The sequence below is a fragment of the Rhinolophus sinicus genome, linkage group LG10 (assembly GCF_036562045.2).
Source record: "Rhinolophus sinicus isolate RSC01 linkage group LG10, ASM3656204v1, whole genome shotgun sequence".
Classification (NCBI taxonomy): Eukaryota; Metazoa; Chordata; class Mammalia; order Chiroptera; family Rhinolophidae; genus Rhinolophus; species Rhinolophus sinicus.
Window position 1 is genome coordinate 90,600,612 of NC_133759.1, and position 22,375 is coordinate 90,622,986.

Genomic DNA, 22,375 nt, shown 5'->3' on the forward strand with positions numbered 1-22,375 from the left:
ATCGATGACATAGTAGGTGCTCAGTTAATATATACTGAATTAATGATATGACAGCAGAATGATTTGCTAGGTATTCTTCTTCGTTTTAGAAATATGACTGCTGAGGTTTAGAGAGAGTAATTGTCAAAGGTAACTATATCCGTTATCTTTGGCTGCAATGAATAGAAAACCAGCTAATTTTGGTTTAAACAAGTGGGGTTATGTTTTCCTTCTCAAACAAGAATTCTGGTGGTACTGTTGCTACTGATCCCACTTCAATGATGCCACTATTAACCCAAGTTCTTTCTAACAGTCTGCTCTGCCTCCACCATCTTCAGCATGTTGGTTTTTCTTCTTTATGCTTGTATGCCCCTGGCCACGAGGTAGTTATGACTTGGAGTGCTTGCTTCAGGCAGCAAGTCTGTGTTCAGGGAAGAAGGCAAGGATGGGGTCAACACTAGCCCTCTGTGTTTCTTTACATGAAAAGTAAATGTCTTCTCAGAAGCCCCTGGCTTATATCCACTTCTGTCTCATTGGCTGGTGTTATGTCATGTGACTACCCCTAGCTGCAAGTGATGCTAGAAAAATGAGTATTTGCCTTTCTCTGGCTTTATAGAGGGGGCTAGCAAGGGACATGGGGATTAGTAATGGTTGTATGTTAGCCAACAAATGTGTCTGCTACAGTCAGGCAGATAGAGTGGTGGGGCCAGGACTGGAACACAGGTTTGTTTTCCTCCAAAGTCCATGCTTTTACTGATGAAGCATTAGCCAACCTGACTTTTACTCCCAATCTCGATAGAAAATGATCAACTTGAGAATATCTGGTTTTATTCTGTGCTCTTGTTCTGTTCTGAGTCCTAGTTTATTTATTTGCAAAAATGAAGGAATGGGTTAAATGAAGTCTGTATTTCCTGCTGCCTATATAAGGTTTTATGATTTCATGTCTCAGCCTGTCTGATGACCACTTTTTAAAAGCTGTGTTCAAAACCAAGTCAAAATCAAAGTCACAATCTCAGTGGAGTAATGTATTTCTCAGGATACAAATGCACAAAATGGAATTGATTTTTTTGGAGTTTGTTTTCATAGATGGTGGTGTGTGTGTTTACGTGTGTCCATTTGAGATATCTGATTCAGTTTTGGATGGTGAATGAAGATTGATTTTTGTCTGCTGTGATCTGCAAAGCCCGACTATTGTTGAGGTTCCTGTTTAAATATTTCTTGCTCCATCCTTTCCTTTTTGGCTTCATTGACAGCCCCGTCTGTCGAGTCTGTATGTTTCAGGGTTTGATTTGATTTACTATTGCATCTTGCTAGCAGTAGTTTCTCTAGCAGCGTTTAAAACCAGGGGCACGAAGGCTGGTCCTAGCTCTTTCACTAACCAGCTATGGGACCCTGAGGAAATCCTTCTGGTTCTCTAGGCCTCTGTTTCCTCGTTTATAAAATGACCAGGTCAGACCAGATAGTTTATACCTTCGGAGACCTCCCAGCTCTATTTACATATCTGTAAGTATGTGGAGACAAAGCAGATTCGGATTAATGAACAGAAAAACTCACTAGCCTTGTTTCTTTCATCTATAAAGTGGTCATAAAGATCAAAAGAAGAAATGGAAATATTAAATAAATGTGAATAGTGAAATAATAATAATTACTATTTTTATAGCCATTCTTAAAATTCCAGGTCAGACTTTTTTTTTTTCCCTCTCCTGAAAATAGCCGATTAGGGTGTCTTGGTAATCTCAGCAAAACATGACACCTAGGGATGTGGAAAGAACATTGGATGTAGAAGCGGACCAGTCTGGGTTTGCATCCTAACTGTCATGTAACAGCTTTGTGACCTGTCTCATCCTGTGATTGATTGCCATGATCCCCACGGTTCTTTTCTGGAAAATCGGGATTAAATATATTTAAACCCCAAGGTCGTGGTGAGGATAAAATAAGTAGATTTATGAAAAACACTCAGCACAATGGCTGGCACATGGTAAGGGTTTAATAAAACTTAGTTTTCATCCTTCTGCCTTACTGATGCATCTAGAATCAAAGAAAAGATTTCACAATTGTCAGTTTTCTGGGTGCAAATATTCCTCTCTAGTGACAGAGCTGCTTTTGACTGGACTAGACGTAAAGTCCCATGAATCTTTGCTATGTTGGCCACCTGAAGATTTATTGTCTCGTACGGGAGTGGAATGAGTGAATCTTCAGCAGTCAGGACCCCTCATTCTATTCTATTCTTTAGCTTCTGAGACCTGGGACATGGGGAACTTCATTTAATTTTTCTCATTTTCAGTTTATACATGTGCAAAATGTTAATACCCGTTTCAGAGGGCTTTTGTTAGCCGTCTAATAATTTGAACACGCTTGGTAATGTCTAGAGCATAATGGAAATATATTACTTCTGTTACTAGTTCACCTATTATAGATATCTTTAGTCCACTCTTTCCCTGTTCAAATTCTTTTTGAACTTCAAGGTCAAAGTCATTCCACCTGTTGTAGAAAATCTTTCTTCTTCTCCAACTCCAAAATCTCTCCTATCACTAACTTTTTATAGCTCTAACTGCTTGGACCACTCAGTTGGCACTTAGAATAGTTGTTATATACTGTCAGTTATCTCTCTCTATTTGTAAATCGTTTCTCCCTGACTTGGTATTTGTAATGCCTTATGTTTATCCTTCTGACGCATAGCTCTTTCTGTGCATCTCTCTTAGGGAACAATGAAAGTTGTTCTCTATGTGTTGGTTGAGTGGTTGTGTGTTATTATTTATTGTTCAGGCTTACCAATTTTCAGTCACCCGTATTTTTATTTAAAATGTAATTAATTATTTCTTTGGGAGCATGGGTAATACATGCCCATGGCTCAAAATTCGAAAGGTGAAATGTGAAATATGTTTCCCCCCACCCCCTCCCCGGATCCCTGGTTCCCTCCCCAAAGGCAGCTGCTATTGCCAGTTCCTCGATTGCCCTACCCAGAGCTGGCCTATATGTCCCCTTTTCCTAACAATGGTAGGTCTTTCTTATGTGCCTTGCGTTTTTACTTACTGTATCATGGATAAATTAAATCAAATGAACATCTGATCTCTTCCTTAATAGTATAAAAATAATGGTCTCTCTTTTTAAAATATTTTATGGTTTATTTAAACAATCACTTTTTTATGAAAATATTAATGAGACAACTGTCAATTCACATGTAGTTATAAGAAATAACATAGAGAGATCTTGTGTGCTCTTTATTCAGTTTTCATTAACGGTACCATTTTGTAAAACATTGATACAATCTACTGACCTTATTCAGATTACCCCAGTTTTACTGTATTCATTTGTGTGTGAGAGAGAGTGTATGGGTTTTAGTTCTATGCAATATCATCTCATGCGTAGATTTCCGTGTCCATTACCACAGTCAAGACACTAAACATTTCTGTCACCACAAGGATCCCTTGTAATCACATCCACCTTCTTCTCACTTCTTGCTTGTCCCTATCTCCTGTCATTCACTGATCTGTCCTCCATTTGTAACTATTTTTCATTAAAATATTATACAAGTGGAATTATACACTATATTACCTTTTGGGACTGGCTTTTTCTTACTGAACATTATTATTGGGTATTTATGTGTATAGCACAATTTGTTTCACCATTTATCTGTTGAAGGACATTTGGTCTATTTCCTTTTTTTTTTTACTATTATGAACAAAGCTGCTATGAGTATTTATATACAGATTTTTATTATGTGAACATAAGTTTTCAAGTTTCTGTGACCAATGCCCAAGTGTGTGATTGCTGGTTTGTATGGTAATTGCATATTTCATTTGATAAGAAATTGCCAAATTTTTCCACAGTGGCTGTCCCATTTTACATTCCTACCAGCAACGTATGAGTGATCCAGTTTTTCCGTATCTATGTCAGCATTTGGTGATGTCACCATTTTTTTATTTTAGCCATTCTGTTTGGTGGTAATGATATCTCATTATGATTTTAATTTGCATTTCCCTGATGGCTAATGATGATGTTGAACATCTTTTCACGGTCCTTTGTCATCTGTATATCCTTTCATTGAAATGTCTGTGTATGTCATTTGCCCACTTTGTAGTTGGATTGTTTTATTTTTATTTTTTTTTATAGTTGAGTTTTGAGAGTTTTAAATTATTTTTTAGATACCAGTCTTGTGTTGGATATGTGGCTTGTGAATATTTTCTCCCAGTCTGTAGGTTGTCTTTTCATCTCCTTCCCATGGACTTTCACAGAGCAAGGGTATTTAATTTTGATGAGATCCAATTTATCAATATTTCCTTTTATGAATTTGCTTTTGGAGTCAAATCTAAGAACTTTGTCTAGCCCTAGATTCTCAAAGATTTTCACCTGTTTTTTCTAAAACTTTTATAGTTTTACATTGAAATCCATGACCCATTTCAAGTTAATTTTTTGTATAAGATGTGAGGTTTAGGTGAAGTTTCATTTTTTTTTTTTTTCCATTCATGTCTAATTACTCCAATACCACTTATTAAAGAGTTTATCCTTCTTCCAGCAAATTGCTTTAGCAGTTTTATCAAAAATCAATTGAACATATTCGTGTGGGTATATGAAGGTGCCCAAAAAATGTATACACATTTTAAGAAAGGAAAAAACTGTATTAAAATTGTAATACTCAATATATACCGATAACAAAAGATGAATAGAAGTTATGTTTGACTTTTGCAATTACAAGAGGTGATCAAAGTGGTTGCCATCAGCATAATTTTAATAGTTTCTTCGTTTCTTAAAATGTGTAGACATTTGTTTGGCACCCTCTGTATTTGTGTTTTCTGTTTTGTTCCATTGATCTACGTGTCTATCTCTCCACCAGTGCCTCACTTTCTTTATTAGGTAACCTAAAAGAAGTCATGAAGTCAGGTAGACTGATTTCTTTCACTTTATTCTTCTTTGTCAAGATTGTTGTACCTATCCTAGAAACTGTGCCTTTCCACATGAATTTCAGAATAAGCTTATTTATCAAAATCCTTGCTGGGGTTTTGATAATAATTACATTATACCTGTAGATAGATTTAGGGAGAAGTGACAACTTTACTATGTTGAATATTTACTATGCTCCTCATCCTTTTAGGTCTTTGATTTATTTCACTAGTATTGTGTCATTTTCAGCAGACACTCTGTACATGTTTACATCTAAGAGTTTTATTTTTTTGGACTTGTAAATGATACTGTGTTTCTTTTCAGCTTTATTGAGGTATGCTTGACAAAAAATTGTACGTATTCAGGTTATACAACATGGTTTTTTTTTAGATGTACACTGTGATGATTTAATGTATGTATACATTGTGAAATGGTTGAAACAATGGTATTGTGTTTTTGATTTCAATTTCCATAGGTTCACTGTTAATATATAGAAATGTAGTGTGTGTGTGTGTGGTGTGTGTGCTTTAATCTGATATTCTGCAAACTTGATAACCTCACTTATTGTTGAAAAATTCTAGAACTTATTTTAAGTTCTCCATTCGGATATTTTGCATTAGACAATCAGGTCGTCTGCAAATTGGGATAATTTTATTTATTTTTTTCAAACTTGTGACTTTTTTTTTCTTTTTCTTGCCTTATTGAAGTGGCTACAACTTCCAGTACTGCATTGAATAAGAGTGGTAAGAGTAGACACCCATGCCTTGTTCCTGATCTAAGGGAAAAGCGTTCAGTTTTTCACTTTTAAGTATGATGTTAATAGAAAGTAGCTTCATTATTTAAAAGACTACTGAATAATATTCCATTGTAAGATTGTGCAATAATTAATACTTCAGTTCTTTATCAGTGAATTTTTGTTGCTTTCTATATTTTGCATAATAATGCTCCTATGTATGTTCTTACACAGATGTAGTTTTTCACATGTTCATGAATGTACGGGTAGGTTAAATTCCTAGAATATGGCCTTCTTTTCACTTCTATCTAGACCTGCTCCCTAGAAGACCTTGCTTGGTTTTGTGGTCTTAAATACATACAATGACAACATACAATGACAATACACAATGACAACTCCAAAATATATGTTCCCAGCCTGACTTTTGTCCTGATACCAGTTCTGTGTATTCATTTGCCCACATAATATCTCCATTTGGATCTCTAAAATGCTTCTCAAAGTCAATAAGTCTCAAACTGAACTCCTAATTTGCCTGTATCCATCCCTCAAAACCTGTCCCTTCGAAGCTTTCCTCATTTTAGTTCAATGGCATTCCCCTTCTAGTGGCTCAGGTAAAAAACCTTGTCACCTTGTTTTCTCTCTCTCACATTCAAACTATCAGAAGGTCTGATTAGCAAATCCTGTCCCAACTATGAGCTTCCCACTCCATGGCGACCACTGTGGTCCAGACCACAATCCTTTTTTCCTGGATTATTGCAGTGGCTCCTAACTAGTCTCTCTCCTTTTGCATTGCGCTCCTATAATACATTCTTCATGCAAGAGGCTGCATTGGTTTCTAAAACCTTACGTTATACACTCTCTGCTCAGAACTTCCCATCTCCCTTGGAGTAAAATTAAGATCCTTACTCTGGCCTGGAGGCCTTGTATAATCTGATTTGTGGCTCCTGCATGCTTTGGGTCCTGCCACCTCTCTGAGTTATCTCACTTCACTTTGGCTATACTGTTCTCATTTCTGTTTGTTAAAATGCCAAGTGCACTCTGGCCTCAGAGTATGTACTGTCCCATGCCTGGAATACTCTTCCCTCAGGTATCCACAGAGCTCACTCCCTCATTCCCTGCAGGCATCTGCTCAGTTTTCAATGATCAGAGTGGCCTTCCCACAATAGCCACCTCCCATCTTGATGCTGTCCCTTCCTTTTACCCTGATTTGTTTTTCTGCATGCCACTTGCCATCACCTGAAATAGTTACGCCTTCACTTGCTTATTTGTTTGTTGTACGTCTTCCTCCCAGTAGACTGTAAGCACCATGAGGAAAGAAACCTTGTTTTAGTCATTGCTACATCTCTCCGGCACTTCCAACAATTGCAATAAATACTTGGCTGAATGAATTAGTGGTTCAAATGGTAGGTGCATTTAAAATTTGATAGATATTGGCAAATTGCTCTATTGAGTACTAATAATATATAAGAGTTTCACTTCCACTGATAACCTGTGAGAACCCATTCCTTTTTATACACAAGCCATTAAGAGTATGTCTCAATTCTTAGTTTTGTACTCCAGCTCCCAGAGGCAGACATGATGAACTCAACCTCCACCCATTTACCAGGTCTCTAGGACAAATTTCAGAACAATACGATATAGTTCTGGTTATTTTAACAATAAAACAAGTTCAATAACTGGGCTCTCAAGGTCTGTGTGCTCATATTATATAATTTTACAGATAAGAAAAATCTGGCTAAGTGCTCACAGCTTCTGTGTCTTGTTTACATTGAAACGTCAGTAGAGCTAAGCTTATCTTTCCTTTAGACTTTCTCTCCTCTCTTAACTCAGAGCACAGGGGAAGCCTCTTTCTGGTGACTTTCTTGTTCTTTAGGAACAATAGCACTTCTCTTCTTTTCTCAGCAAAGAGTGGCTACCAGCTCCCTGAACCACTGAGGATGTTTTGGTGGGATGTAGGGATGGCAAGTGTGAAGATTAGACCAGAGAACAGGGACCTTGTTCCGTGCTCTTGTATTCCTACCGCTGGACCCCAATAGGTACTAAGGAAATCATTTTTGAGTATTGACTGAACATCTGTGTTAATTGACACGCCTGCCATAATAACAGTCCTGAATATCAGTATCAGGCTTTACAACCTGTAAAGTGGCTTTCTGTGATTCCTAAATAGGACCCATTTCTTGAGCAGAGTCTCAAGAGGGTGGGGCAGGAAGGATGGAGGCAAACTTGGCCATGATCATGTTATCAAAGTGAGTAACTCGGAGTATTAATATGTTAAACGAGTTTCTTGGCAGCAGGGGTTTCTTAAAGCCTCTTCAGAGACTCTAGGTTGTGAACATGCTTTGGGAATACTTAAGAGGGGAACAAAGTGTGTGGTGTTTGCCAAGTTATTTGAAGCAGCCTTTTATTTCCTAAAGCTCATCGTGGGCTTGGGGTGTCAGGGAACAGGTTTTTTTTGGAAAACTGGCCTAGGGCCCTCCTGTCCAGGATAAGCACTTGGAAGTGGATGATCTCTTATTTTAGGCCTGATTTATACTGAGGCTTCAGTTCAGAGCTTTCATCTTAAGAGAGAATGTTGTGACTTTGCTTTGATTTTCAGGACCAAGTGCAAAGAACCATCCCTAGAAGGCCCATGATTTATTTAGGACATTTGGAGCAGTGAAACACCTCCAGAAGTTCTCACTTACTCAGTTCTCTGGGTTGTTTGATCTCCTAATTAGCTGCCCCTCTTAATTCGTTTTTCACTGGTTGGCACAAGCTGCCAAGATGCATATTTGGCAGAACGTGTTCAGGTTGAGATCAGCAGAAAAAAGGAAGGAGCTGAAAGCAGCAAATGAAACTCTGGAATCTTCACTGACACTCCGTTTCCTCTCACCCAGCCTTCCATTCCAGGCGCTGACACCAGGAGAATTCTAGAACTAATGCCAGCGTGGAGCTGCCAGTGAGGAGAAAGGAGACTGGGGGACGTGTGCCAACAAGAAGTAGACACGTTCTAAGGGTGCGGGCTTATTTCCAACGGGAGGAATCAGGTACTGCTTCAAAGGGAAGGTGCCCACTGATTTAAAATGTCCATTTGGGAGGAATTGATTTTGACTGAAGTTATTGGGGCCAATTTGACTATGAAATTTTAAATGTACATACCTACTCTCTGATTCCATAGAGTTCCATAGCAACGCCACTTGTAGGAATTGTTATACGGAAATAGTCACACAAGAATGAAAATGCATTTTTATCACTAATGAAGTATGATATATCCGAACAATAGAATACTGTGTAGACAGGAAGAAGAATGTGATATCTCTCTTTGTACAAATGTGATTATATATGTTATATATAATATGTCCATTATACATACCAGATGAAAAATTAAGATACCGTACGTTTTATATAGATACCATTTTTGAAAAAAAAAGTTAATAGCCTGTAATATAGCATATAGACTAGAATAGAAACTTAGAAAATAAATTAAACTGCTAATAGTGTTTATCTCAGGGGAGTGGGAAACTAGAAAAAAGTCTCATGCTCTATGTTTCTATTTTTCTATACTCATTTTAAAAATAATAAGTACATATTATACTTACAGTAGAAAATAATGATAAAGATTCTTTAAAGTACAGTTTAAGGTTAGTTTGTGTGACAGATTCTCTTTTTTCATTACTCAAGAGACTTTAATGTACCTGGGAATCCCAAAACACAAAGGAAATGTATAATTTAGTTTCCCTTTCTCTTTTCCTACTTCTTTCAGGGCTCACCTCACATTCTAGAGCCCTCATTTCTACCTAATCCACTTTCTCTCTTGGCGCCTTTTTCTCCCTCCCAACCCTCAGTATCTAGCCCAACGGCCCCCATCTGCTGCCTGAGTTCATTCCTGTAAAGCTCCCACTGTATCTTTCCCATGTAAATGCCCATACAGACCACTGAGGTTTCAGATATTTTCTCCAGCACAGGGGCCAATAGGCCACGTTATGGGTGAACAGAAGGGAAATTGTCTCTGGCATACTCTGCTCCACAAATGCATCTACTTTGTGGCATGAGCCTCTATCTGCAAAATGATAGAATTGCATTAAACAATCTCTAAGGATGTTCCCAAGCTGATATTTTATGGTTATGTAAGAAAATATATTTATTTACTACTTTAAGGTTTTCTGGCCTTGTGCCTCTCTTACCTGGTAAAGGAGGGAAATTTAGCATGTTTCTTAAAAAACAAAAAAAAGTGCTGACAGTGAGACAGCATTGGAAGCCAGCAAATTCCAGGTCCTGACTTTGCCACCACCTTATTCTGTCGCCTGGGGTCATTCACTTTACTTCCTTGGTCTCAGTTTTCTCTGCTAGATAGTGGAGTACCTATCTCTATGCTCCTCATGATAAGGAGATATTTGGGGATGAATGTGGACACTGACCTGGCTTTCATCCAAGGGTGTGATAGAGTCAAATGGACAAAGAGATATGTAAGTGCTTTTATCATCATAGAGCAAAGTTTCTCAACATCAGCACCATTGTCATTTGCGGCCAGAAAATTCTTTGTCAGAGGCTCAGCACCATCCTTAGCCTCTACTTACTAGATGATAGCAGCTCCCTTACCCCAGCCATGACAACTAAGAGAGCGTCTAGACATTGCCGAATGTCCCCTGGGGAGGGCGCCAGATCAACCCTGGTTTGAGAACCGCTGATGTGGAGTCTGTATTGACTTCAAGCGTTGTTAATTACATAACTGCTTTGAGAGGGAACAAATGAAAAGAAGAAAAAGTAACATAAAGGGAATTCCAGAGAGTGCCAGAGATGACTCCAGGGAGGGACAGAAGATAATACACGAGTGAAGGTAGTGCCAAATGCAGCATCACTTCTGGGCTTTCCTGTTTCCTGTGGGAACACTCCGAGCCCTAAAGAGAGATGGAAAGACCAGTCTTGTTGAGGCACCCTTCCCCCAAGGCACAGGAGACCAGCGCTTTATAGTTCTTGCCAACTTCTAGTTATAGCTGGTGATGGGAGGCGGGCCTCAAAGAAATGTGAAGGACACAGCTGATTCTACAAGGTCAGACATACAGACTTTCATGGATATTAGAGCATTTAGTCAAATCTGCCATTCAAGTGCTACACTGCTCTGGGTAGTGTTCTTTTTCTTTTCATTTTATTTGTTTTAAAGTATAGCTGACATACAATATTATATTAGTTTCAGGTGTGCAGCATAGTGACTCACTGTTTTTATACCTTACGATGTGATCACCACAGGCTATTAGCTATTTTACCTTGAGCAATGTATCTTCTCCAAGCACTTTTTCCTCCTTTCCTCTTTGATTCCCAAGACCGTCCAACTTGTCCAATTCCTTAATAACACAATAACAGTTGTGAGCAAGACTAACCATTGCATTATACAGGCTCCGCTGCACCTCACGTGCGTGCCTCCATTAGGCAGATAGCAGCCCCAAACCTCTTGTTATTGTCCCATTTTGTAGATAAGGAAATGGAGGATGAAGAGACTCTTTAAACCCAGCTCTCCCTGTCTCCAGGGCCCACGCTCGTACCCACCGCTCCCAATGTCACTGCTTCACAGCAAAGAATGTAACACACAACACCACGCTCTCCGTCACTGTTGGTTGTTGATCTGTCTGTCTCACCTGCTGGACTGTGACAACTGAACAACCCCTGCATCTACTCCCAGACTCCGAGGGCTTTGGCATACGCGTTGGACTACTCCCCAGCCGCTGTGCCTCAGTCTTTAGGAATAAAGAACTGATGGTGGAATTTTATACAGCAGGACCCAACAGGGCAGTAGGGGGGCAAGAAAAGAGCCCGAATAAGTCGGAAATGTCCGTCTTTCTAGGCAGCAAGTGACTAAAAGCTAATCATAGATTGATAAACGAAGATAAGTGGAAACTGAGAACTCCTTTTTCCGATGCCTTGGATTTTAAAATAAGAAAGTACAGAGATTAAGTACTTGCTGGTGCTTACCCAGTGTGTCGGTAGTAAACCAGGGTTGAGACTGGGCACCGGCTCCCAGTCCAGTTTCCTGCCATGATCAGTGGGGTGCTGTGTAGGGTGATGGGTCAGAATGCAGCATCTGGAGACATGTTACCTGGGCAGTGAACAGAGACCAGAGCAAAAATACTTGACCTCTGTGACCCTCCTTTTCCTTATCTGCAAATGGGAGTCACAATAGTTCTTACCTCAAAAAGATGTTGTGAGGTTAAATGAGATAAAGTACAAAAGCCCTTTACACAGTGTCTGTCACATAGTAAGGACTCAGCAAATGTTAGCGATGATTATTTTTGAAGATTTTAAAGACATTTCTACCTATATGTTTTTGTGGACTTTCTTAGAATGTAACATATATTCACTTTTAAAATCTCCATACAATAGGTTTTGCTCCTTTTTGCATATAGTTCTTTGAGTTTTGGTACATTCATACGGTCACGTATCCACCACTGCAGTCAAGGTACAAAGAAATTCCACCACACGTTTTCCCTTTTAGGCAACCCCTGCACCCACTCCTAGACCTGACAACCACTGATCTATTTTCTGTTCCTGTAATTTTGTCTTTTTCAAAATGTCATTTAAATGGAACCATGCAGTTCCAGTATGCAGTCTTCTGAGTCTGTCTGTCTTTTTCTCAGAATCATTCATGAGATTACTCCACGTTGTCACACATACTATATATCTCACAGTATGTCTTTCCTTTATATTACCGAATAGTATTTCATTGTACAGATATGCCACAGTTGGTTTATCCATTCACTAGCTGAAGGACATTTGCGTTTGTTTGCAGTGTGTATGGAGCAATTATGAATAAATCTGCTATAAACATCTGTGTATAAAGTTTTAGGTAAACACAAGTCGTCATTTCTTTTGGGTAAATATCTAGGAGCGTGATTGCGTGTCCTATGATAACTGTATGTTTGTAAGAGACTGTCCAACTGTTTTCCAAAGTGACTTTCACATTCCTATCTGCAATGCATGACGATTGCAGTTACTCCAGCTCCTCACCAGCACTTGATATGGTCAATCTTTTAAATTGTAGCGTTAAATAGGTGTGTCATGGTATCTCGTTGTAGTCTTAATTTGAATTTCCCTAATGACATCTTTTCATGTGCTTATTTGCCATCAGTATATCTTTGGTGTAGTATCTTCTCCAATCCTTTGCTCATCTTTTTTTATTGGATAATTTGTTTACTTAGTATCACCTTTCGAGAATTCTTTAATATAGTCTGGATTTAAGTCCTTTGTCAGATATGTGTTTTGCTAATATTTATTCCCAGTCGTGGTTTATCTTTTCATTCTCTGAACAGCCTTTTGTAAAGTAGAAGTTTTGAATTTTTATGAAGTCCAATCATTGATTTTTCTTTTATAAATCGTACTTTAGGTGTTGTAGCTAACAAATCTTTGCCTTGTCTCTATCACACAGATGTCCTCCTATGCTTTCCTTCTATAAGTTTTACAGTTTTAAGTTTAATATTTAGGTCTATGATCCATTTTGAGTGAATTTTTATATGCGATGTAAAGTATTGGTTGAGGTGTTTTGTTTTTTTTTTCATATAGGTATCTAACTATTAATTTCACAATACTCATTATATATAAACAGCTGCTGCTGTGGATGATATATCAGTCATGAGCATCTTAGGAATATTGGTAACATCTATCATGATTATAATTATATTTATGGTTATCCATCTCCCAGCCACCATCCTTACTTCAACAAATGAGTGTCTATTATGTAACAGTCACTGTGCTAGGTAAAGAATTGTCAACAATGTTTACAATATTGAGTATGATCTCAAACAACACAGGTCCATTAAGAAGGGCAATTATGGAGGGACACAAATGTGTAATGATGTTAGGCCAGGTGCAATGGCTATTTGTCAGTCTGATGAGGTGTTAATTTCTTGGGTCGGAGAGAGGAGGAAACATGAAACCTGACAAAGTCAGTTCTCTTACTTTTATAGCTCATTTCAGATCCTAGGGACAAAATAATCAGGTTTTAATTGAACCCAAACCATCCCCAAGGACTTTGAAAATATCTTGTAAGCAATTTTGCTAGTGGACCAAATGCTCAGAGGCAGAGAGACTTCTAGGAAGACATTGTTCACCCATCTTGCTTTTTCTTCCTTATTAGCAATGCATTGTCTTTTCTGTCTATTTGGACATCTATCAACAGAACTTTCCCACAGACAATTTAGAAAACCTACTTGAAATCTTCAGGCCTATGTACATCAATTTCTTCCCATATATGGAATGGTAGAAAGTACGTGAGAATGAATCCATCCATGGTCCATCTCTCAGTAGGCAAAACATATGGTGCATGACTTTATTTCTCTTTACCACAATTCTCTCATCCGTAAAAATAAAATATTGTGACAACCTTTCAGTGTTTACTGCCTTCCAGGCTTATCTTCATTGGACAGTGAAGAAATTAAAATGGTGATTGTTTCTATGGTATCATACTACAAATATGCTGGGTGGGACATTTTCTATGGCATTCATTAATGCAACAATACCACATAGGCAGTGACTAATTTCTATATGCCAGGCACTCTATTAGGCTTTGGAGATACAACAGCGAGTTCAAAACAAATATGTCTTGCCCATATAGAGCTTATGTTTTAGTGGGGAGAGTGAAATGAAAGCAGACAATCACAAACATAAATGTATAATTACAAACTGTATTAAAGTCATAGGAAGTTGTATGATAAATTCACTATGCTGAAATGAGTCCCCCGATTATCTGACACATACCTGATTCATTTTATTGGTTGTCCATTTTCTAAATAATTCTGTGGTCCCTAGGAAAAAACTGTTTCTCAGCTAGGAATGAACTTTCTTATCTAGTCACAAAAGAGTCAGAAAATATAGTAAAGTAGCCTCAGTTGAACAGTCTTGGGTGTAACATGAAAAGTCAATGTTATTTTGTTACCAAAAACACTAATTTAATATCTTAGAGATCAAACATAATTTCTGATTTCATTTCTGTATTAAAGAGGAGTTAATTTGTGTTAAAAAAAAAGTCACATGTTTCCTCTTTAGAATTAATTCTCAAGAAGCGGTGTCTTCTGATGACTCAGAATTAGCATCATGAACATTAATCTTTTGCTCTGTAGGACTCATTTGGTGGGAAGGACCACATGCCTCCGCTCTGAATGTCCCCTGGCTGTGATTTCTGAGTCCTCATATCTGCTTTTATAATGTTTCTGTTTTTTTTCCGTTGTTGTCAGCTGTCAACCTTCCTGTTCTCCGTGTGTTTGCCTCAGTGGCTCCTCTAGCCCTTTCCATTTCTATTTCTTATCTGCTGTGGTTTGGGAAACAATATATCCACGTTCATTTGAATTGTTTGTGAAATAAGATTAGGCTCTGAGGGCAGTCCGGAATCTTCCTGCAGCAGAGTGCGTCAGCGTCATGCATGAAGGATTTTATATGTTTCAATGCCAGTTTTGGGGTGGTATTAATAGTTCAGGTTACCACAGAAGTGTCTTTAAATAAATGAGGTGATTAACAGAAACCAGAGAGAATGGTAGCCAATTTAAATCCATTATGTTTACATGGTGCTTTTTACTTTTTAAAGTACTTTGTTTTGCCTTCTAGCTTACTTCATTCTCACTAAACCAGAGTGGGGAAAGATAAGATGGGTAATATAAGAAAACATGTGCAGGGATGTGAAGTGATTCATCTCAAGTCAACTTAGTGAATTATTGTCATAATTGTGGCCAGAACATAGGTCTTTTGACTCTCAGCTTGAAGAATTTAGAAGGGCAGGAAAAATAGAACTCCAGAAGCAGACAGTTTACATGAACACATACTGGTGAATTTTCCTGGAGGAAATCTTAAGTGTTTGGGGAACAAACCCAACTTCATTTCGGGCAAATAAGAGTTTCTAGACATGCTTGAATCACCCATAAATGCACACTGCTGGCTCTTGTGGCTGCTTGGATATTTTAAAGTCCTATTTTCTCTGTCAGAGTAAATTCATCAGTGACTGCCACATGGGGAAGTTGGTGACATTTGGAAGAGAGGACGGAGAATGTGCAGGAAAGTGAGAACTTCAAAATTAGGTTGCCAGATCTGATAAAGAGAAACGAAACTTGTCGTGGTTTTGGCATGAATTTTTTTCCTTTCTTTCATTTTTTATTTGTTCAACAAATCCTTACTTGGTGGCAGATACTACGCTGTACCCGAGGGCTCAAGATCAACAAAGCAGGCACCTTCCTCAAGTTGCTCACACCCTGGGAAGAACGGTGATGGAAATCCTCTAAAATTAGACTGTGGACAGGGTTCTACCAGTCTGTAGCTATACTAAAATGTATTAAATGGTATACTTGGAATGGGTGAATTTTATGGTGTATAAATTATATCTCGATAAAGCTGTTTAACAAGCGCCAATGAAAGCAGAGCGATTAGTGCTGTGATAGAAATAAGTTTAGGGTTCTACGGGAACTCTGAAGGGCATCGAAATTCAAAGAGACAGAGGAAAGGCCTCTAGAAGAAGTGATATCTAAGCAGAGACCCAAAGAATGAATAAGGGATACCTGGGGAAGGAGTGGAGAAAGACTGAACTGAGCAGCAAAAAGGAACATGAGCACACGTCTGAGGTGAGTAAGTTACGGTCTCCCTACTGTAAGAGGTAGAAGGATCAGCTTTGCCGGAGCTCCACTTAGGAGGGGGCTTGACTAGAAGTGAGGCTGGAGAGATAAGCCGGGAGTTAGGCATTGCGATCTCCTATACTGTGAAGAGGAATTGGGAATTTATTCTAAAGGCAATATGGAGGGAGCCATCGAAAGTTTCAAGGTATGGGAATGTCATGAATAAATTCGAGCTTTGGGAGCTCAGTCTGGCCGTAGTGAGGACACTTGTTTAGGAGGAGAGAGTTGAGAAGCAAGAAGATCAGCAATGCAGCTGGTTCTACAAACTTGGTGAGCAGGTTTGAACTAAGTAAATGAATTTAAGAAGAAGGTAGAATTAGAAGGACTTCATGGCAAATTAAATGTAGGAAGTGAGGAAGCTGAAGATGTGGAGGAAGATTCTAGTTTGTATTGCGGGGGGTGCATAGTTGAAAGTGCTGTTCACCAGGAGAATGAATGCTAGGTGTACATCAGACTTGAAAAGAGGAGAAGGCAGTAAACTCAGCTTTGGGCATTTTTAAATTTAAGTGTTTGTAGGGACATTTAAAGAAGGATAAATAGGTGGGGGTGGTGGAGAAAGAGAGAGAGAGAGAGAGAGAGAGAGAACCAGTTTGGGGTTACAGGGCTTGGTGGTCACCAGCACATATGTGATAATTGAAATCAAGTGATTGAGGTTTCTTAGCAAGAGAAGAAAATATGTAGCAAGAAGAGAAGAGACCAAGGATAAGACCCCGAGGAACATAGAAATTCACTCTGTGGGTAGAGGAAGAGGACACTTTGAAGGAGACTTAGAAGAAATAGTTGGATGTGTGTGAGGAAAATGAGGGGATTATAGTGTCACAGAACTAAAAAAAGAAAAGAAAAGCTATTTCAAGGATGAGCAAGTGTTCAGTGTTACACAGATACTAAGGACTGGTCTTAAAAACAGGCTGAAACTTGTCCCTTGGATTTGTTGACAAAAGCCATTGGTACCCTTGGTGATAGTAATTTTAATGGAGTGACAGGGGAGAAAAGTGTATTGCAATAGGATGAAGAGTGGATGGGAGAATGGGCGGTGACAGAGGGTGATAGCTATTGTAGACGAATCCTCCAGGAAGCTTAACGCTGAAGGAGAGAAGTAGATGGTTGGTACATGAGGATGGAATTTTGTTTTTAAAATAAGATCGGAGAGATTTTTATTAATGCATGTCTAAAAGCTACTGGAATGGATCTAGGAAACAGACAGGGGTTAAAACTACAGGAGAGAGAGGGGTTAATGAATCAGAATGAAGGAGAAGATGGAATCCACAGGCTTCTCTTGTCTCTGTGATAGGAGATACAGTCATCTACTTTGAGTGAGTCAGGAAGAGTGAGGTTGTAGGTGGTTTGGGAGGTCAAAGAAGCTTTGGAACATGCCCTGTGTTAAATGGGAAAGAGCACTGAACGGGGAACCATAGGAGGACTGCCCGGCAGCACTAGAGGCAGTGAATCTGTAATGATGCTGAGCTGGATTTTTTCCCAATTGACAGAACTGCCGTGATATAGGAGAAAGGAAGGCCAACTGTTAGATTCACTCAGGGTTGAGGCTTAAGATGTGCAATGATCATTCAGAACCTTGTTTAAAAATCAAGATCTAAGTGATGCATTGCAGAGTCTCAGTTGGGTATATATGGAAGAGCATATCGGAAGAGACTGACAGAGGGGATTCGAGGGGCCGGACGTTTCAAAATGGGGAGGAAGAAGTATGGTTGGAGCTATGGGAAACTAAAAGGATAGAAGGATCTAGACATAGTGAGGGATGATTGAATTCAATGTCATGGTGAGGCAGTTACGAGGGACAGTGGTGGCTTGGCTAGGAGTATAGGCTGGAGGAGAGGGCATGAAAGTCATTGAAGTTAAGGAGCTAGACTCAGTAAGAGGCCAGGGGATTGGATCACAGTCCATGCTCTTTCCTTTTCCAACCACAGTATCTCAACCAAGGCAGTCAATCAACACATATGTCTTGTTTGTCTACTGTGCACCAGCACTGCAGACATAGCAGTGAGCCAGAGAGTCAGAGGCCATCTCCTCAAAGAGCTTATGTTCAAGTTAGCAGAGTTTTAAAAAATATACACAATAAAGGAGATACTTCAGGTATCATTGTGTGCTTCGAAGAAAATAAGATTGGTAGGTAATATGGAGAAGAGCTATGTTAGCTAAGGCGGTCAGGGAAGGGCTCTCTGAAGGGAGGAAGGTGTGGAGCCTGAGTGATAAGAAGGTGGCAGTCGTGTGAAGCACGGGGGGATGTGTGTGCCAAGCAGAAGAGCGGCAGGTAAAGAAGCTCTGCCACAGGGGTGAGCTCCCTGTGTTTAAATGACAGAAGGAAGAGCAGCACGGTGGAGCTGTGCTGTGGTAGGGAGAGTGTTGCAACTTGGTGTCAGAGATAAGCAGACTGGATCATTTTGGGGGCCTTAAGTGGCCATTCAAGGGATCTTAAATTTTGTTTGAAGTGTGATGTTTTAGTGGGGGATATGTGAACTGATTTCTGCTGCCATATGAAGGGTAAACTAGAGGGGGGCAAGCGTGGAGAAATAGACATCGCCAAGGAGGCGGGTGCAACTTCTGAGGCCAGATGATGATGACTTGGGCCAGCTTGCTAACAGGGGAGCGGGAAAGAAATCGTGGGATTCGGGATATGTTCTAGAGCTATCATCGATGAAACTTGCTAATGAATGGGTTTAGGGGAAAAAAGATAAGAGAGGAAGGAAAAGCGACTGACTTCGAGGTCACTGACCTGAGGAAAGGATGGATAGTGATATGGGGCCAAAACCTATAGCTGTCTTTCAGCCATGTTCATTTTGAGATATCTATGACGTCTTGTATTTCAGCCTGGATCACAAGGGAGTAGTTAGAAGTAGATTTATAGATTTGGGTGCCTTGGAACATCAGACAGTGTTTAACGTCGTGGTACAAGATGAGATCACGTAGGGAGTGAGAATAGGGGGAAATAAAATGAGGTCTGGGGACTGAATCTTGGAGCACTGCAATATTTAGAAACTTAGAAATGAAAGAATATCCATGAAAGGAGACTTAGAAAGAGTAGCAAGTGAGTCTGGGAGAAAACGAGGAGCATGTGTTATTCCAGAAGCCAAGGGAAGAAAATGTTTCAAGTCTACAAATGGATGAACTGCTTCTCCCCCGTGGTTGGGAGTAGAGGTGCAGGTTGAGCAGAAAACCAGGAAAAGGCATTGGGGCTCCCCCCCCATCATGCCCTTCCTCTTTTCATTTTCTGTGAACCTGGTGAGCTTAATAGCCAAGGCTGTAAGAGTAAGCCACATCTGTGGCCCTCACCTGAGGAAAGAGATCAACGTGTCACAGGGAAAGTCTTGCATAAACAGGAACAGAAGTAATACAAAGTAGAAAGTAATGTGTCGTTAAGAACTTCAGATGAAGTGTTTGAGGGTTTTGGTATTGTCTTTCTGACAGGGAAATTGGGGAAGTCTTCATGTAGGAGGCTATGCTCATGTACATGTACACACACAGAAAGAGAGAGAGAGAGAGAGAGAGAGAGAGAGAGAGAGAGAGAGAGAGAGACTCAAACAGAAGCAGAGTCTTGAGCATATGGAAATAAGCAAGAAGGGTATCTGAGGCAGAAGGACTAACACGAGAAAGGCACAGAGGAAGAGACTTGCAGCCTATGTGGGGAAGACCCCAACAGTTCAGTGTGTATGGCTCACAGATAGGGTGGTTGATTGGTTCTGTGCTCCACCCACGCCCAGAGCTCACACAAGAGACACTCGGTACAATGGTTCTTTGCCATAGATGAAAATGTAGACAGAAACTCAGAGGCTTAGCTTTGGGTTTCCAGACGCCTTCACTAGCATTGTTTCCTTGCCAACGTTTAATCCAAGTTTGTCAAAATCCCTGAAACTTCCCTGGCCTCCGAAGAGTCAGGATAGCAACGAGATTGCATTGAAGTCCCAAATCCCCAGTGGCCCAGCTTAATCGAATGGACATATTTCATTAAACAAATGCCTCTGCCATCTGCTATCCTCCAATTAGGAATGCATGAAAAACATATTTCTCAATTATGTTGGAGAAGCTGTCTGGGCCCACAGGCCCTGGCAAACAGCCTTTCCTCAGGCATGCTCACTGGGGAGCCCTGCCTCCAGCTTGCAGTGGCCCTCACGGTTTTTTATATCTTCTTTCAGCTCCACCATGAACTTCGTATTACTACATTCCCTTCTGGGTCAGAACTGACCTGGTCCAACACCCCAAGCAAACATGCTACACGCTGGTTTAAAATCATTGTATTTATTATAACTCAGATTTATTGAAATCTTTGGTATGGCCAGGTGCTATGCAGATTTTGTATGGATTATTTTATCTAAAACTTAACTCTTCCCTGTTAAGTGAGTCGAATCCCCATTCTACAGATGAGGAAACAGAGGCTTAGCCATCTTAAATAACGTGGCCAATGCCCCGCAGATTGTGAGTGATGGAGCCGGGGTGTGAACAGGAACCTGACACCAGAGGTCATGTTCTTACCCAACATACATCGCTACAAGAACCACACTGAATGTGATATGGCACCAACCTACATCCAGGGACTTCATGAGCTGGTGTGGAAAAAATAAAGAACTTAATCGGGATGGGTGGAGGCAAAGGAAGTGCTTAGTATGGGCTGGGAATGGAAGATGTTACCTCCAGGGTTCCAAGTCGAAACATTGGTGTAGTGTAGTCGGAGCTTTAGCTCCTATCCCAGAAATGCGAACTGCAGAGCAACCTGCGGCATCTGCTTACCCACCGATGCCCTCAGCTGTCAAAATGCCTTGTTATTTAACCGGTCAACTGTGCTAACCCTTCGACCTGGCTCATCTCTATCAGGGCTGCAGATGCCGTAGGAGAAAAATTGCACAGCGTTGTGACTTTCTAGTTCCAATTTATGGGCGCCCCTCTCAGAAGCCTACCTCACAGTGTCTGGTGAGCCTCTCATCTACCCCTAGTCCCTCATCGCTCAGAAAACGTCTCACCCACCTTCATCACCATCTCCAAGCCTCCGGTTTCACCACTTTGTGTTCACTATTGAAAGGTAGCTTTGCCATCCTTTTCGCAGGGCAAATAGAGGCCATCGTATGGTGATTCATCTAGCCACCTGCACTTCTTATCAGCTGCTATTCCTAGCTCTCTCTCTCTCTGTCTTCGTAGAATAATAGTAAAATTAACCATCGACATTTATTTAGCACATTAGATAAGCCACACACTGCTGGATGCCTACATGTATTAGCTCATTCTATCCTCACAACCACTTTATGAGAGGGGCACTATTTTCAATCCTCGTTTCACAGACAAGAAAAACGAGTCTCAGAAAGGTTAGGTAGCTGTGCCTCAGGATTATGTTCTTACAGCGTTTGCTTCTCATTATATATATCGTCCCCATGAAACTGCACCTTCTTACACGATATCCGTCACCATCTGTATTATACTCATGGCCAAATCTCTATTTCTAGCCTAGAATGCTCCTTGAGCTCCTATTTACTCATCTACCTAATAGCTGCCCGCTGGCATCTCAACATTAAATTAAACCCCCACTCCCATCATCACCCATCGCTAGAACTGCTCGTTTGACTAAATGTCCTATCTCCATGGCTAATACCACTATTAAGAGTTATGTGAGATTAAGATAATAATATGATGGTGCTTGGTTATGTGGGAAAACTGGCTCTCTGGCTCACTGCTATGTCTGCAGTGCTGGCGCACAGTAGACAAACAAGACATATGTGTTGATTGACTGCCTTGGGTGAGATGCTGTGGTTGGAAAAGGAAAACATGGACTGTGATCCAATCCCCTGGCCTCTTACTGAGTCTAGCTCCTTAACTTCAATGACTTTCATGCCCACTCCTCCAGCCTACACTCCTAGCCATGCCACCATTGTCCCCCGTAACTGCCTCACCATGACATTGAATTCAATCATCCCTCACTATGTCTCGATCCTCCTATCCTTTTAGTTTCCCATAGCTCCAACCATACTTCTTCTTCCCCATTTTGAAATGTCTGGACACAATTCAACCCATAAAAAAGGACTCTGCCTAGTCTTGGGTACAGAGTGAATGTTCAATAAATGTTTTCCTTCTTCTTACCAAGGAACCTCTTCTGTCAAAGGAGAGCTTGGCGCCGAGAGACAAGACTGACAGCTTTGGCTCGGCGGTTGCTCACATTACA

At 40.2% G+C, this 22,375-nt stretch overlaps 1 long non-coding RNA gene across 1 annotated transcript in view; it reads left to right on the forward strand.

Annotated features, from left to right (window-relative positions):
- LOC109457455 (uncharacterized) overlaps positions 1-22,375 on the forward strand; it is a 611,744-nt gene that overhangs the window by 249,358 nt on the left and 340,011 nt on the right. Inside the window, exon 6 of the long non-coding RNA XR_012489845.1 lies at positions 8,470-8,619. This is a non-coding gene — a long non-coding RNA (uncharacterized LOC109457455). The remainder of the gene's footprint in view (positions 1-8,469; positions 8,620-22,375) is intronic.